We start from the raw sequence: 17,917 nt of genomic DNA, 5'->3' as shown, positions 1-17,917 counted from the left end.
CTCTAACTTAGCAAAATGTTTTGTGTAGGAACCAAAATCTGTACTTAGTAAATGAAAATATTGCAGCCCACCTTTTTTTCACTGATTGAAAATTTAAATACAAATAAAACTCCAAGTGGTCACAATGAATTATAAAATTGAAATAACTTAAGTTGTATTTCTTTATCTTTACTACCACTGGGCTATTATTGTTTATTTCCAATGTACTGTTTAAATAAATGCAAGACTACATATCCCCACAAGGACACACAATTCAATCAGAAAGCAAAGAATTCTATCCTTGCCAATTAGCTCTCACAATGAACACGTGTTCTGGGACACCTGGATGGTTCAGTCGGTTACGCCTATGACTTCGGCTCAGGTCAAGATCTCATGGTTCATGGGTCTGAGCCCCACATCGGGCTCTGTGCTGATGGTTCAGAGCCTGGAGCCTGCTTTGGATTCTGTGTCTCCCTTTCTCTCTGCCCCTCCCCTGCTCATGTTCTGTCACTCTCTCTCTCTCTCTCTCTCTCTCAAAAATAAACATTACAAAAATTCAAAATGAACACATGTAGCTTAATCTGCATATGTTGACAGCCATGATATAAATGGGAGAATGTCAAACTAATTTCCATGTAGAATATAACACTTACCAAAAAAGAATAAAAATGTGTAATTTGAAGCTTAAATATAAATTACTAGGACTCAATAGAGACTGAAAACAGTTTTCTAAATTTAGTATTCAGACTAACCAAAGATTTTGGTGCAGGGGGAGAACTACAAGCAAGAGAAGAGTGGTAATGACACTGATCTTTAGTTGGCTTTAATATTGCTTTCACATTCTTTTCAGAGAATATATCCCCTTATTACAGCCTGCACCCAGGACAGAACACTCTTCCCACCCTCGGTACTTGTTCAGTTGGGTAAATAGGACAAAGAGTTTTGCTTTAATTGTGGCTGATTTTGTTCAATGAAACATTAATTCTAATGGTTTTTAATTAAAATTCTATGAAAAATTCTGTGATCTGTTAGAGAATGAAAAAAAACCCCACAATTAAACAGTTCTTTTTACTATAAGATTTCTCAGATCTTTAACATGCAAAAATATATGATAAGCCTTCAAAGGCAAGTTTCAGACTTTTTTTTTTTAATTTTTAACATGGAATTCTTTGCTCCCAGAGCATCTGGAGAGATTAATGTTCAAAGGATAACACTTTGGAAAACACAGCTGTAGTAGAATTCCATCCAGCTTTTAAATAATACAATAAAGTTTGTTAGTGACATTACTATTTAATATTTTTCTGGAGGGTCTATTCAAAGTCAAAGGGAAAAAAAGGAAGAAGAAGAAAGAGCAAGTAACAAGACTTAAACTTACTGGAAATAATGGAACAAGATGATTGCAATGATGTCATCACATCCATTTTGTTTTTAAAGAATGTAGAGGATTAACTCCATTATGTTGTTATATTTTAAATAATAAAAAAATCCAGTAAAACCGCTAAATAAAAAAGCAATAAACTTCCTATGTATCAGTAAAGCCAGTTAAAACGTTTAATGCATCGAAGTTCCTTCAATAATGCGATGTAAATAAATAAAATATACAGAAATGATCAATTCTCATGGAAAATGGTTAGAATTCATATATGCAAAGCCACAACACTTTCTAAGAGCTATGATATTTAAATAAATGAGGAAACAGTATTTCCTTGGATAGAAATATTGAATACTGAAAAAGGTGTTATTTCTGTCCAAAATATTTCTCACATTGAGTGAAATCTCAACTGAAAATTATTTGCAATTTGATGAAATAATTTAAAGTTGTTTGGAAATATTTTGAGAAATTATTTTGAAAATGGGACTAAGGAACTTCCATCATTAGACATGTATATTTATTATAAAAGTACCATGGTTAAACAATTCATTGGTATAACATGGAATATATATATATCATATAATAATAATAGGCCTATCTATTATATACTATCTATTATTATGAGCTAACATAAGTAGTTCTAAAATAGACCAGAGAATATCTAAGAATGCAATATGTGATATGATATATGATATGTAAGTGAAACAGTAAGCATTCCAACTCCACACAGTAAAGAGTTAGAGATATTCCAATAAAGGCCAGAATCCTTGTGTGTCTATGAATTCTGATTAGCAGATAAATATTTATAAATGTTTATAACTTGTACAGTTACATTTATATACTTATATATGTTATAACTTATAACTTAAAAGAGGGATTTATGCTTAAGGTATTGTAGATGTCTTACTGAGAAGTCAGAAAAGGAAAATGTTAATTTATTAAAGCAGGCATAATATAGCTATCACTTTATAGACCAAAAAGTTATTTTATATGCTCTCTCCCCATCAATTTTAGAAAATACAGCACACTCACACACACACCCCCCCACACACACACATATACAACTTAGATGCTGAACAAATAAATACATCAAAATAAGCAATAAACTCAGGAATTAAAGCATTTATGAAAATAAATGAAAAGACTTGAAGAGAAAATGAAGGTAATATTTTAAGTGACTGCATCATGGGTAACTATTTTTTAAGAATATACTAAGTTCAAAATTTTATACTTGTCTACAGAATAATGAAATATATGTGGACAAAAGTAAACAATAAAATTGAAAAGATCTTAGAATTTGTATCTCTAAAAATAGACTACTATAAATCATTATTTTGAAAACAATGCTATCTAGAGATTTAGAAAGTCAATTCAAAGAAGGAAGAATATAAATGGCTAATTAACAAATGAGAAAGGTTATTCCCTCTTATAGATAGAAAAATGAAAATAATATGATAAACCAAAAAAGAGTGCACTTTTCATCTAGCAAATTGACACAGATTAGAAATAGTAATGATAATCAGAGCTGGCTAGATCAATGTAACAATGACACTGGTGGCAGCACAAATTGCCACGGGTGACCTGAAGGGCAATGTTACCATATGTATACAGAGCCTTGAACAGGTCTTATGCACCTTGATGTAGAAATTTCATTTCTATCAATCTTTAGTAAGAAAATAACATGTACAGATATAACTATATTATAAGGAGACTTATCCAGGGGTGGGGATTTTCCGTGTGTGTGTGTGTGTGTGTGTGTGTGTGTGTGTTGTAGAAGGGCAAAACTTTGGAAACATTCCATATGCTCAGAAAAAAAGAAAGAATTATTGAAAAATATATGATATATCTATGTGAAAAATCTTGTGCAGTTTTTCAAATTATGTTGTCAAAAGTGTTTTTGACATAGAATGATATAATAAAACATTACAAGAAAAAGCTCACCAAATTTATCCACGCACAGAGAAATAAAGAGAAACACAAAACTATATTAATATATTTTAATGCTCTTATACTTTTTTATAATTTAAGTTTTATAGACTGAGCATATAATCTTATAATCAGAAAAACAATTTTTTTAGGATAAATGCAAATTTGTCTATAATCATATAAAAGAATTTGAAAACCTAAACTCTGAAAGAATTCCCTGGATGATACATTATGTTTTCTGTCACCAGCTTCCTAACACTGGAATAACAAAACACAAAATTCCCCTTCCCCTCCAAAAGCAAGAACAAAGAGCTAACACAAAATCCAAAAAACAATCAAAAGTACCTCACTAAAGAGTGGCTTGAAAAACTAGATTATAATCAATTTATACATGAAACCTTCAACAGAACAATATTCTAGTTTCATGATTCAAATATCCCCTCAGAGATTCAGTTTCACATCTGGGGATTATTTTACAAATAGAAGCTTTGAGTTTTGTCAATCTGAATTTAAAATGTCATCTTCATTAGCATCACCTACAAACGTGTCATTTATTCCTGCCAAGGTTGGTAATGATATGCTAAACACTGATTGAGAAATATGATTGATGTCTTTTTTGTTGTTTTAATCCAAAACTGGTTCAAGGCAGCTAGGTGTGTGTATAAGCCTCTTTTTATATTTTAGCAATTACCTTTTTTCTGTATGTCTTACAAGAGTAAGACACTTCCTGACTAAAGCATTAGGTTTTTTGGAAACAAAAAAAGCAAGAATTTGACAAATTCCAAAAGGCACACTGTTTCATTGCTTAAAACATGCCCCTAATTTATTTCCATTGCAATAACTAAACCCTTCTTTACCCATAACCTTAATTACCACAATCATCCATTCTTTAACAGCTCTTATTTCCTTGACTTCTCTCCTTCCAGACTCCAATTTGTAATGTTGCCTCCTTGACGATTCATTATCTGGCATTCTACACCCTGGCAGAGGGGAATTCTCTCTTCAAGCTCCACTCTCTGAGCATTTATAAGTCACCCTTATAAGCATTTATAAGACCCTCTTGCCGGAAATATATTGTGGCAGTCCTGTCTTTATGAGGTGGCTAGTATCCATATGAAAAAACAACCACTTTCTATAAATAAGGGTTAAACCAAAGATATTCCTTTTTGCAATGAGATGTTGATTTTTCCATTAAAAATAGAATCTTTCATTTTAAATATTTTGATGTAGTGGTTCAGAACATAACCAATCCCCATAGTCATTATAGTTTGGGTTCTCCAAATCTAACATGCATGTTTACTGTACCATTAATTCAATTACTAACTGGAAATGTTTGTATTTCTTTTAATTTGCCATTCATATATTTCAAACTCTGACAGCCATCTAGACTTATCCCTAATGAAGCTAGGAGCAATTCCTATAGGATGGACCACCCAAATGTTGACCAGAACTATCCTCTCTCTTTTTGCTGTAAAAGTCCTGATACAAATCCCAACCTTCTAGTAGCCTATTACACTTTCCTGATACCATGATCTTCCTGCCCAAATGAATACATCTTCCTTTTTCAAAAATATATATCTGACCATATCATACCTGTATGAAAAATTCTCTAATGACCCTGTGCACTAATTAGGGTGAAGCTAGCTGCAGTGACAAAAAAAAAATTGACAATGCCAATGGGATAACAGAGTAAAAGTTAATCTCTCAGTTGTGCACGTGTCTAATGCAGGTGTTCTTGGTTAGCAGGGTGGGCATATGATTCATCAAGTCATTAAAAAGCCCAGGTTGGTTTTTTTGCGCCACTTTGACCTGGGAGAGACACATAACCCTGTGGCTTACGTTTAATTAGTGAACACTACTCACCATCTAGATTTGTCAGAGACTGGAACATGTCGTCCCTGGCCAAGAAGCCATATTTAACAGTAATTCTGTATTACAAAATGAGCCCCCAGATCTTTGGTGGTCAGTTTCCATTCTCCAACATCATTTCCATCACCAGCCTTCTCAGTAAGAAATGCAGAGATGATAATCTAGCCCTTTGCTAATGTGTCAGCCTCTTTTCCTGTGCTTTGCCTGGGCAGTCAGTCAGCTCAATGCCCTCTAACTGTGCTGACAGGGTTTCACTGTTAAGCCCCAGATCTCTGCTCAAGTTACTTTCTTGCCTGGATTTCTCCTTCTCTTGTTGATAGTTTCTTGAATCCCCAAAAGTAGAATTAGGAAGTTCTCAAGCTCTTTTTTATGGAGCAATTTATACATAGAATACATTTGATGTATGACTGTTACATGCCTGAGTCTCCTACTCCATAGTGAACTTTTGGAAATCAGGAGTCACTTTGTTATTGAAGGGATTCAGAATGTGCCACCCCAAAATATCCTGCTTTGGAACATTGATTGCTTTGAGCTAAAGGCATTTAAGAAAGAGTAGATACATGAAGGTCTCTCTGACCTTCCCCTTTCTACCTAAAAGCAAGCATAACATTCCCATGACAAAAGTGGCTTCCTTGTGGGGCACCTGGGTTGGTTAAGTAACTGAATCTTGATTTCACCTGAGATCATAATCTCACAGTTTGTGAGTTCCAACCCCACCTCGGGCTCTATACTAGCAGTGTAGAGCCTGCTTGGGATTCTTTCTCTCTCTCCCTCTCTCTCTCTCTCTAAAAATAAATAAACTTTTTAAAAAAGTGACTTCCTCATACTGAGAAGAACATTTTATCACCTGACTGGGAGTCAATGATAAAATGGATCTGTTCAAACAAACCCAGTAAAATAGCCCTTTTCTTCCGTTAGTTTCTCCCATGTATTTCCTAGTCACTTGCCCATAATTTACTACTCCTAGCCTAAGTACAGTTGACCTTTGAAGGTTTGAAGTGCTCTGGATCCACTAAAACACAAATTTTTAATTAAATAAATATAATACAGTGCTGTAAATATATTTTATTTTCCTTATGACTTAAAAAATGTTATGTTTATTTATTTTTGAAAGAGAGAGAGAGAGTGGAGGGGGAGGGGGAGAGACAGAGGGAGACACAGAATCCAAAGCAGGCTCCAGGCTCTGAGCTGTCAGCACAGAGCTCAAAGCAGGGCTCAAGCCCACAAGCCATGAGATCATGATCTGAGCTGAAGTCAGATGCTTAACCGACTGAGCCCCCAGTTGCCCCTATTTTCCTTATGATTTTAATAACATTTTCTTTTCTCTACCTTGCTTTATTGTAAGAGTATGGTATATAATACATATAATATACAAAATATATGTTAATTGACTGTTACTAGTAAGGTTTCTAGGCAACAATAGGCGATTAGTAGTTGAATTTTTGGGGAATCAAAAGCTACACAGATTTGTGACTGTGCAGGGAGCCAGCACTCCTTGTCCCTGCATTGTCAACTGCATAAGCTTTGGGACCTTACAGCTTCTTTGGGTCTTCATTTTCTTTTGGAAGACTCTCATGTACATTATACAAAATATTAAAGAAAATGTGTACACTTTTCTTCTGTTAATCTGCTTTTGTCAGTTTAATTCTTAAGCTAAGTCATAGATCCTAGAAAAATAAAAGGAAGTTCTTCTCCCTCTACATTAGTTTCTTTGGGGAAGGGTAAAAAATGTGTCCCAAATTTCTAACACATGTCTAGGCACCTAATAGAGTCTCAATAAATATTTGTTGAATAAGTAAATGTGCAAACCTTTGCATTATTAGTATCTATTAGTGTTGACAGTTGACTTAAGGAATATACAGCAAAGAAGAAAGTAAAAAGTAAAAAGTAAACGAGAGGATGGAGAGAAGGGAAACTTGCTAGGTTCTTTACCATAGCATCCTTTATTTCAAAGGTCATCTTCAATAATTTGGAGTTGGAAGTATACACTGTATACTATTATTTAAATAAAATATGTGATTCAACAAATAAGTTCACATCATACACAGATTTCTCCATGGATAGACAGGGCGATGACTTTCTCTAATGTAGGTTATTAAAGAGACTTCTCATTTACATACAATCCTAGCTAAATCTTCAATTTCTAAGTCTTAGTAAATATTATCTGGGGTGTGGGGGTGGTGGTGGTGGTGGTGGTGGTGGTGAGAATCAGAGAGTGTTATGGTTTAATGGCACCAGACAGATATGACAAAGAAGAGTTGAAACACAGAAATGTTCTTTTAGTCTGAAAATACACAAAATGAGAAACTTTTACAGCTATAGTTTGGAAAACATAAATATTGTATTGAATGAGGCTATAGAAATTCACTGGGGAGAGCTAAGAGCTCACAGAAAGCTCATAGTTACAGAACTTCTAGAAAGTACCTGATTGCTAAAATAAAACTCTTTGTAACAATTTATTTAGAGGTTTTTATCCCAATATTTGGAAAGATTCCATGAAATATCTCCAAAGTATAATTAATATGAAAGAATTTTGTTTTCTTCTTGGCTCCATGCTGGTTGTCCTGGGATGTGTTCAGCCAAGGGGCACTTAAGAAGTTCAGTGAATGACTTCATTATGTATAAAGGGTAATGAGCTTGAGTGTTCTACACTGGTAAAACCTGCAAGAGAAATTTCCTCACTTGCTCAAACTCATTTCCCTGTAGCAAACTAGAAGTCTTTGCTCCAATAGTCATCCAATGATCAAAGCCACAAAGGCAAAACATACTTTCCTTTGGGACTTTTATCTAATCATTGAACACTGAAGACTGCAAAGGAAAATGCTCTTTTTTTTTTTTCGTACAATCACTTAAATTCATATTCCTGATTTCTAGTTAATGTATTCAAGATCTGAATCCAATTATCTCTCATGGTAAGATTCCCTCATTTTATCTTATTCCTTTTGAGATGAAGGTCCTCTTAAATCTTATAAACTCAACCTCTCTTATTAACCCTATCATCTAGATGCAACTGTTGTTTTCATTTATTTAAGCCATTCAAGAAGTGTGTATCCAGACTAAAAAAACCAAAATAGCATTAATGTAGAATTAACTCTATGATCGCCACAAAATAATGACAAATTCCAGATCTAGAAGCAGTGCGGTGTTGCTGCAATTGATTTACCCGGGCAACAGTCTCTGAGATGAAGTTTAACATGCAGGAAATTTATCAGGGAGTGCTCTGGGGATGTAACCTATGGAAGAAAAAGCTATTAGGCAAAATGAGAAGTTGAACTGCAATGTGGCCTCAGTGTAAGTCACGGATGACCCAGCAGGGAATTGTAAAGAAGGGATACTTCTTCAACCTTCCCCAGTTTGGGGTTAGAAGCCAGGCCCTTTGACTTTTGGTTAGTTATTGGTTGCAGACTATCCCAGGAAGTAGAGATGAATTTGAGTGAGGCAGATCTCTACCCAAGGCAGTATCTGGAGGGGGCTGAAATCTGAGACACCAGCAACTGGAAGTTTAAATCCTTCATTCCTGTAGATAATTTGGGCAAGAGTCACAGCGTCTACCACAAGGTTGCAGCTACACTTGGGTAAAATAGCACAGAGAGCCTATACATTGCAGAAGGTAAGACAGGAATAAGTGGTTGAAATCTGTGTTAATAAGTAGTGGAGAATGGATGATATCAAGCAGTCACAAGGGAAATGCAACCAACAATCCCCACTGGGAACATTTGGAAATTTGGGGCCTACTACATCGCTTCACTTCTGTTTCCTCATCTAAAAACTTGAAATATTAATGCATTCTCCACAACGTTATTGGAAATATGTTTAAGACCCTTCCCTTGGGCCAATGAGCCATATATCCTCATTGATCTCAAGTACTGAGGGAAAAGAAGAGGGAGTTCTCTCAAAACAACAGCATGGGAACTCTGCAGACAACTCTCAGCAAGGTAGTCTCCATCTCAAATTGCTCTGATTAACAACTCATTGATAATGATTTCTCACTTGTTTCTATGCAACATTTTTCAGTTGGCACATACTGGCATTATCAACTACTGGGGCTCTGCTAAGACCCTGGGTTAACAGAGCAATGAAATTTCTATTTTCTAAATGGCATATGACCAAAAGGGTGGTTTGGTTGCCAAAAAGATGACCTAACCTGATTTCACACATTTTAATATTTATCTAATCACCCTTCTTATGATTACTTTTTCATAAAAGAATCAGAATCACCCCTTACATCTGTACCCTTGTTCAAATATAGGAAATGTTTGGCAAACTTATATGGTGATCTAACCAATAAAATTCCAGTCCACAAAACGTGTAATATATTACATACCTACTGAACTTGATATTCAAATCCAAAGACCAGGATAATTATTTTTTGTTATATAAACAAAAAGAAGTTTAGAAAAAGAGATGTACAACCAATATTTATTTAAATACGCAATAGAAGTCATTTGCAGCACAAAGTAGCTACAAAAGAACTCCAAATGGAATGTAAGTATTATATCATTAAAATTGTCCTGTGAATGACTTTAAGAATAGTAAAAATTCACTTCATAATCTGGACTCTATTAACAATAAATGCCCAGTTACACTATTGCACTTTTACTAATCCATTAAGCTGATGTTTTAAAATTACTTATAAGGAAATGTTAATATGGGATATAATAAAATACTATACTATAGCTATAACATGTTGCATTTTAATTACTATTCTTATAAAATATGAGTTAACATGGTGGAAATTCACTTGAAATCTAATTAACGTGCTTTAGCTATCTTGCTCAATGCCCACAATACGCAAATAATTTTTACAAAGTTATCATATTAATAAGAATATGATTATGCATTTTCCTTAATTTAATTTCTATTTAATTATGTTACTAAACTTGGTTTGTCTCCCAGTGAAGTATCAATTTTGTAAATAGTATCTGTAACAGTCACTTGATCAGAGCTTTTAAATACAAGCCAGTACCTTATTAATTCTGTATAAATTATTAAATGCATCTGTGCTTAATGCCCAATGCCCCAATTTTCTGCCACTCTGAACCAGTGCTGCTCTGATTCCTACACAGATTTCTCGTTAAGTGAAATAAACACTTTGTGGAGTTACAATCCCCATGCCCTAGGCATCTTCCCTGATAAAAAGAGTGAAATGGAAAAGATAGAAGGAGACTGGCAGGAATAAAGGGATGCCAGGGCAAGAGCAAAGTACCAAGGTCAACTTAACAGGTCATGTATAAAAAAAGATGTATATTATTTGTAAAACTTGACACTGCAGATTTTTAAAAATACTAATGTTATTCTGAGTTGCATTCATTAAAAAAATTTTTTTATTACGTTTCTTTATTTTTGAGAGGCAGAGACAGACAAAGCATGAGTGGGGGAGAGGCAGAGGGCGAGGGAGACACAGAATCTGAAGCAGGCTCCAGGCTCTGAGCTGCCAGCCCAGAGCCTGATGCGGGGCTCAAACCCATGAACCATGAGATCATGACCTGAGCCAAAGTCAGACGCTCAACCGATGGAGCCACCCAGGCACCCTGCATTCATTTTTATTTTTAATATTCATACAAAGCAGCTCAAATTTTCCTACTAATACAGGGAGGAATATATTATGTAGCAAAGAATTGGAAATCTACTATTACATTCATCAGCTAAACAGAGTTCCATCCTAGCTCTTTACTCCTTCATCACCTGGATCATAAAGAGAGCAGCTGGCACAAGTTCTAGGGCTTATTATTTTTCTTGTGGGACACCATATGTCATGGGAATGACCAATATTCTTTGCCTATCCAATTCTGAGAGATTTTCATAAGATACCAAATTATAATAACTTCTTAAGCCTCTGTGATCAATCTCTTCTAGTTCACATGCATGTGAGTGAAGGGAGGTGTTAGAAGGAGAGCAAAAGGAAACTTTCCAGGTGAACTGATCTGCACCACTTTTGCCCTATATCCTGTGAGATTTCTGATTCTATCTTGTGTGTGTGTGAACTTCTGGTATTTTATGATCTCTAACATCTGTCCAAAGAAGCCATGTTAACGCTTTATGCCAAACATCATAAGTCTCCAATTTATATCCCTTCCTCTAGCATTATTTACAGAGGCAACTAGAAATAGGCTAAGGTATGGAGTTAACGTTCTTCTTAACAGATTTTCATTCTATTAACTAAGAAGAAAAGGAAAAGAGAATGCAGATGTGGATTTCTGGCCATTCAGATCCATCTAGTCTGAAATGCATTTGGCAGATATTAGGGGAAAATGGTAGATTTAGTGCTTCTGGGGCAATCTCCACTATTTTAAAATTAATACCAGGAATTTGAGTGAGTATTCATATTACAATTCAATAGCACTACCTTTTCTAATTAGATGGGGTTATGATATGGGATAGATAAAAGATTTGTAATCAGAAAATCATCCCTGCTTTCCCATAGTAATTAGAAAAATTAGACCAAAGTATGGGTGAAAGTAGGTGGAGATAATAATCTTTAACATTTACATAGAGCCTTAGTATCTACTGACTAGTCTCATCAATACATCAATGCTAATTCATTTGAGCCCAACAAAATCCTTCAAAGAGATAGACACTATAATCTACATTTTACAGATGAGGAAACCAAGGCTCAGTGGGATTAAATGATTGGTCCAAGCATCTCTGGCAAGTCAGTAATACTTCTATGATTTGAACTCAGAGCTTTGAACTCTAAGCCTATAAATGCTAGAATATAGGTTATGTTTCATTTTTATTCTGCTAAATTTAGATCATGCATTCTTATGAGGAGTGGTATCAACTTCAAGGGTGTGAAAACTGGTTCTTAAGGGACAAAAAAGCCCTGAGCGTTCTAATGTGTAAAGCTCAGATACACATTTGGTACATTAACAGAGATGGCGTGTACCTGGAATATGATATTTCATGAGAGGTCATTTATGTAAACAAACGTCTAAACAGGTTCCTTCGTGGAGATATTGGAAAAAAAAAATATTGAGAAATAGTAATCTACATAAAGAACTTAAAAAATTTTAAACTAGGAGCACTTCGCTAGAACTCATCGGAGACTACGCTTTAAACACCACATAAAAGTTGTCAGTGCATCACCTCTCTTCCACCATGGTCATTTTTGTTACATCACTCTAGAAAAAAAGTGTCCACATTTTCTTATTCTTGTTCTGAAAGAGCATCTTGGTGGCCCTAAGCTTGGTCACATATGTTGTAGCAAAGTAGGATATGAAGGCTTTGGTAAAATCTTTTACTGTATGACTTTAAAATGAAACAGTATTGTGTACTGTGTGTCCCCCCATATTTCTCAGTCCCTTTCCAATTTGGTGGGGCCAGACAACTAGTGCTGGCCTATGGGCTCAAAGCAAAAGTAACAAGTCTCATTTCTAGGGTGAAGCATTTGAGAGCCAGAGGCCTGTGTCCCAGAAGGTGCAGCTGTAAATTACCAGAGCCTCCAAAGCCCTGGGTCCACATGGAAAAATGTGGAGGAATGGTTTCTGCCCATCTGAATGAGAAAAGCAGTCTGAGTGAGAAATCAACTCTGCTTGTGTTAAGTCACAGAAGTTTTAGGGTTAATCTGTTACAGGGTCATACTTTGGCCTATCTTGAAAACTACAGAGGTGATTGTTGGTTCTCAAATGTGAAGTTGGTACTGGGGTTCCAAATTGATTAACCCCTGCAGCAACTTTATAGCCTCTGTAAAATATACTCTTGTATAAAGCCCAGGTGTTGTGGACCAGATATAAATGTTTCATAAACTTCCTAATGGAAAGCCCACAGGTCTTCTTCAAAAGCAACATGTTCTCTTTTTTATTTCTTAAAGACTTCATTCAAGTGCCCTCAATGGTGAATCTTAATAATAGAGTCAACTCTCAAGGCGGGGTTCACAGGATTAAAAAGGAAAACATCATAAAGCAAATATTACCAATGCTTTGGGAATTATTTTTTATTTTTATTAAAATATGCTTGCCTCCAGCATTCCTTTCAAGCCCAGCCAAGTTCCTTTTAAATCCTGGGCCTGCGGGCCAGTGCTTATTTGCATGCTAATTACCAGCTAAAGGCATTTTATGCTGATCTAAGTTCTTTAACCAATTAATGAACCAAGAAAAGATGATCTTTCCTTAGAGGAGAATTGCTTACTTTCATCATCATTACCACTGAATTGCATTCATTGTACCCATTGCCTCATACTTCAGGCTCTTTCCTGAATATATAAGTAGAAAATTAAGTAGCCATGGTTGGATGCCACCGAGTATCTGATTGCATATATCTATACTTAGGAAACATGCCAGATACTGTAGATATGTAACTGACACTAAATGGACAAAAGGAAAGTCTAAACCAGTCTTCCTGCCATGCCACGCTTCTTAAGGAAGCAGTTACAGTCTGCCGAAGCTCTTAGATCTTTAGATGAGTCCCTATATAGCCCCATGATCAAATAATTTTTATTGTTGTATTTTGAGACACTGCAGACAAATAAATGGAGAGTCTAGTGAGAGTAAAAACTAAGAAAGCAGTATCAAACAGTAAATGGATGTCAAATGAAGTATGAAAACTGAGATGCTATTCACGATACTTAGGAAGAAGACCTAAGTGTTTGGTTTCCATATTTTATAAGAGGGTTCCACATAATTGTGAGAGTTTTTTGAAAACTATAGCTGCTTACAACTGCTGTTTCAATGACTTAGAATGTAGGGAAATACACATAAAGTCCTTAAAGCATGGCATTATCTAATTTCAATGACCAAAACAGTTTACCTATCCTGTTCTTTTCCCTGAGAGTTGATCTTTATAATTAGAGGCACAGTTCTAGTTCTCAGCCTAAAGGATCTTTTAAAAAATGCATCAGTACAAATACATAACAGTGGTCTATTATTTTTCCAAGCAATCCATTTCTTGATCTTGACCCTCTGAATTCTCCTAGGCTTACCAGTGTTGACAATGAGCAATGACAATACTCTACCTTAGGCACTTCTCATTCCCAGGAATAGGAACAATTCTGTTGTCCTCTAACAGAGATTCAAAATTAGTAGTATGTTGAGAAACACAGCTTTGCTTTTAGTTTTCTTAGAACTAATTGATATGATGCTCTGGAACACTCTCTAGTGCTGAGAGAAGGGAACCGAAATTTTTCTATCAGTTCAGTTCAGTGACTCAGACCAATTTAATAGCTTAGATTCTCTAAATAACTCAGTCTCTGGGCAGTTCAGTAGATACATCTTTCTTTCAGATTTAAGTCAACACTCCAACAAAACTCCTTTCTTCTATCACCAGTGCTACATAGGAACTGAGTGAGGCTGCTCTACCTCTGTCACTCAGAATAGTAATCAGCACAGAACAGGCACTCAATAAATATTTCTGAATGAGTAGATGAATAAATACACATGGTTCTCCTTCAAAAGCCCAAACTAGGGCAGGAGCACTTGGTATTCTCTTCACTATTACAATCTACTGAAGATTTAAAGCAAGGATACTAGAACATAATCTGAAGCCTTCCTTCTGTTACCATTTTTATCCACATTCTCTTCATTATTAGCAACCAGAAGGGGTCTTCTTCGAACTTTCTCTTCCTGACTGGATCACCTTTACATAAAACTTTTTGCTATTTCACCTACCAGGTATAGCTCTTGATCAGCAAAAGAAGTGATCATGGAACTCAGTGAATTCCCTCTTCCCCCACTCCTTGTTTTCTAATCCAGTGTTAGGCTAAACAGGCTAATATCAGCCCATTCCATCTTCTAATTTAGGAGGCAGGCCTCTAGACTCAGTCACAAAGAAAGAAGGCTGAATAAAAAGAGGTGTGAGGCAGAATAAATGTATATAGTTCATAGTGGCAAAATATTCGCTAGTGTTTTACTAGGAATTATAGGAGCATTTACAATCACTAATGAAATAAAGGTCAGAGTCATTTTGAATGGAAGTTCACAAGTCATTGGTAACTAACCGAGGGAAAAAAAAGCAACTGATGTACATTTGGTCAGGGACTGCATATCCACTGGTCATTTCACCTCCCTCCTGAGTATATATGCCAAAGACTAATGACAATGATTGGTTCAATGAGAAAAGGGAGTGGTGTTCATGGTTATGGGAATAATGAAACTGGAATACTCAATAGAGTCCACTAGCCAGGACCTTCTCTTTGCTTGCTTTGTATGCTGTCCCTGCTATTCCAAGTGTTCTTTTTAGTTATTAGTATTAAATATCCCCCATGTTTTCATGGGGTTTGGATAAAGACATACCCAAAACACCTGCTGAAGAAGAATGGGAGATAAGAAATGGCATGCTAGCTATTTTGCTTTTAGTTTCCCTGCCTCTGCTACAAGTTGATTAAATAATCTATGCTCCAATATTAACTATGATAAAGAAAGTGATTCAGATTAGTACTATGGATCCCACTATTGCCTGCACATGAGAATTTCCTAGGGAATTTCTAGAAAATATTGATTCTTGGGCCCTATCCTCAGATATTCTGATTTAATTTTTCTGGGCTGGGGCCTGGGCACTGATTTCTTCCCCTCCCCAACCCCTCCACCCCCAAATCCATAGGTTCTTGTAATAGAAAGTTCTGAAGGCACGAATTGGAACCACTGGATTCAGGGCCACTCTGTCACTAACTGCCTGATCCTAGGCAAGCCATCGCACTCTGTGTAGCTCAGGTTCCTCATTTTATTTTATCTATTTATTTTTTAATGTTTTATTTATTTTTGAGACAGAGAGAGACAGAGCATGAGCATGGGAGGGGCAGAGAGAGAGGGAGACACAGAATCCGAAGCAGGCTCCAGGCTCTGATCTGTCAGCACAGAGCCCAATGCGGGGCTCACTCACGAACTGCAAGATCATGACCTGAGCCAAAGTCGGACACTTAACCGACTGAGCCACCCAGGCGTCTCTCAGGTTCCTCATTTTAAAATGTAATGTAATAATGCTAACTTACAGAGTTATTTTAAAGAGTTATTTGATAGTGCATTTGTTATTTGATAGTGCAACAAAAAATGTTAGGAAACTCCAAAGTTTTATATAAATATTAACTATGCACCTGAAACTTAAATGATTACTCAGATTGCATTCAATTATTTGAATTACAAACACTTAAGAAAAATAATAGTAATAGTAATAATAACAGTAATAATAAACTACTCTGTCAACCCCAGGAGAAGGCCTTTGAAAATCTTTTATGGAATATGATGGTGCAACGGCAGTGAGGGAGTTATTTGTTTTAGTAGTCTATGAGTTTCTCTTGGGAGACCATTCCTAATAAAACTGAATTTTATCTCAAATTTGTTTTTACCTAGGTTATTCTTATTTCTTATTCTTATTCTCGTATTTCTTCCCCATCATACGTGTTTCCCGTATTCAGAATGGAGTTCTAAAATACTACAGATCCTCTGAGAGGGGTTTGCAGGTGAATGCACAATACATGTTGGTTATACCCATTGCTTGTTTATGAAGCTAAAGGACATCAGGGAGCCATTTGAACGTGCTGTTGTTTGCAATGATAAAGTGTAGGAACATGAAGAGGGAGAGAAATTACCTTAAAGTAGGGGAGGGCCAGAGGATAGGATACATTTGCTGCATAGCCTTCCAATAAAAATATCCTAAGTAGACTGCTGGAACTATTCCTGGATGGAAGGAGACAACATGACTGGCAAAAAAAGGAAAAAGACAGAACTAGCCAACAAATAGAGTGCCTTTGAATGTTACCGAGAGGTGACTTGATTCCTTCCTTAGTGAGGGCTTGGTAAACAGGCCGGAGATGTATAGTCTTTTAAATAGCAGCCCAGGAAACACCTGCATCGCATGGAATGATTTCTGGCTACTCTTTCTGAGTTGGCTTTGCCTTCAAATCAAGGAGCTCTAAACTGGCTCAAATTCTTACCTAAGGCCACAGAAATAAAACTGAACCATGGGCTGAGCCCAGAGGATTCCTGGGCAGATATTTGCCAGATAACCAAAATGGAAGACTTCCAGTGGTGGAGACAAAGATGCTGCGCTTAACTCTCCATGAAGTTGAAAGACATTCTTAACATATCCATCCTTTCCAATGAATCTTTGGCCTGGGAGTTGTGTTCCACATAATCTCTGACTCATATCAACAATCAAGAAAAAAATATCATTCTTGGTGACATCATGTTAAAAGCATCAATCATTACTACAACAATCTTCCGTGTTTGAAACTTGACATTCCAATGCTCAGGAAATGAACTCCTCTCCCCCTATCTTTTTATTTTACTTTTTGAGGGAATGTTAGGCTATTTCGGGGCCAGTAAAATATATTTACGTATGAACGACCATAGAAGAAAACGGGCATGTAATCTTTAAACTATGTATGCAATAAATAGCCTCCTTAAATGAATCATCCCAGGAAATAGAGTGTTATTTCTATCCCAGCCTTTGCTGATCTACACTTGCTTTAAGCTACATATTTCAACACTGCTGACATCTAGAAATGCAGTGCATAAGCTGTAGCTCCTACATCTGCCTCGTCTCACTTTCCCCCTGTGCCTCAATTCTAAGGCATGCCATACATTTCACTCCAAACGTTTCCCAGGTTCTTTTGATTATCTTATGGTCAGATGATGACCAAACTTGGTGTCAGAGAAGGCATTTCAGAAACCTCAATAAATAGGCTTTCAAAAGGAATACCAATGTTAGGAAATGATGAAGAAAAGACGTGACTTCCCGCCAAGCTCCAGAGAGTTGAAATCCTTTCTGAAAAGATGATGAAGAACAGGTCCTTCTGTCTCTCTCAGGGCTGCTCTAGTGCCAGCCAGATGCTTCCAGAGC

At 36.1% G+C, this 17,917-nt stretch overlaps 1 long non-coding RNA gene across 2 annotated transcripts in view; it reads right to left on the bottom strand.

The window, feature by feature from the left end:
• Nucleotides 1-17,917, bottom strand: part of LOC102899771 — a 192,659-nt gene that overhangs the window by 112,943 nt on the left and 61,799 nt on the right. The gene's annotated exons all lie outside the window — the stretch shown is intronic.

This window comes from Felis catus, chromosome C2 (genome assembly GCF_018350175.1).
Source record: "Felis catus isolate Fca126 chromosome C2, F.catus_Fca126_mat1.0, whole genome shotgun sequence".
NCBI classification, from domain to species: Eukaryota; Metazoa; Chordata; class Mammalia; order Carnivora; family Felidae; genus Felis; species Felis catus.
This window is presented reverse-complemented; position numbering and strand designations above follow the sequence as displayed.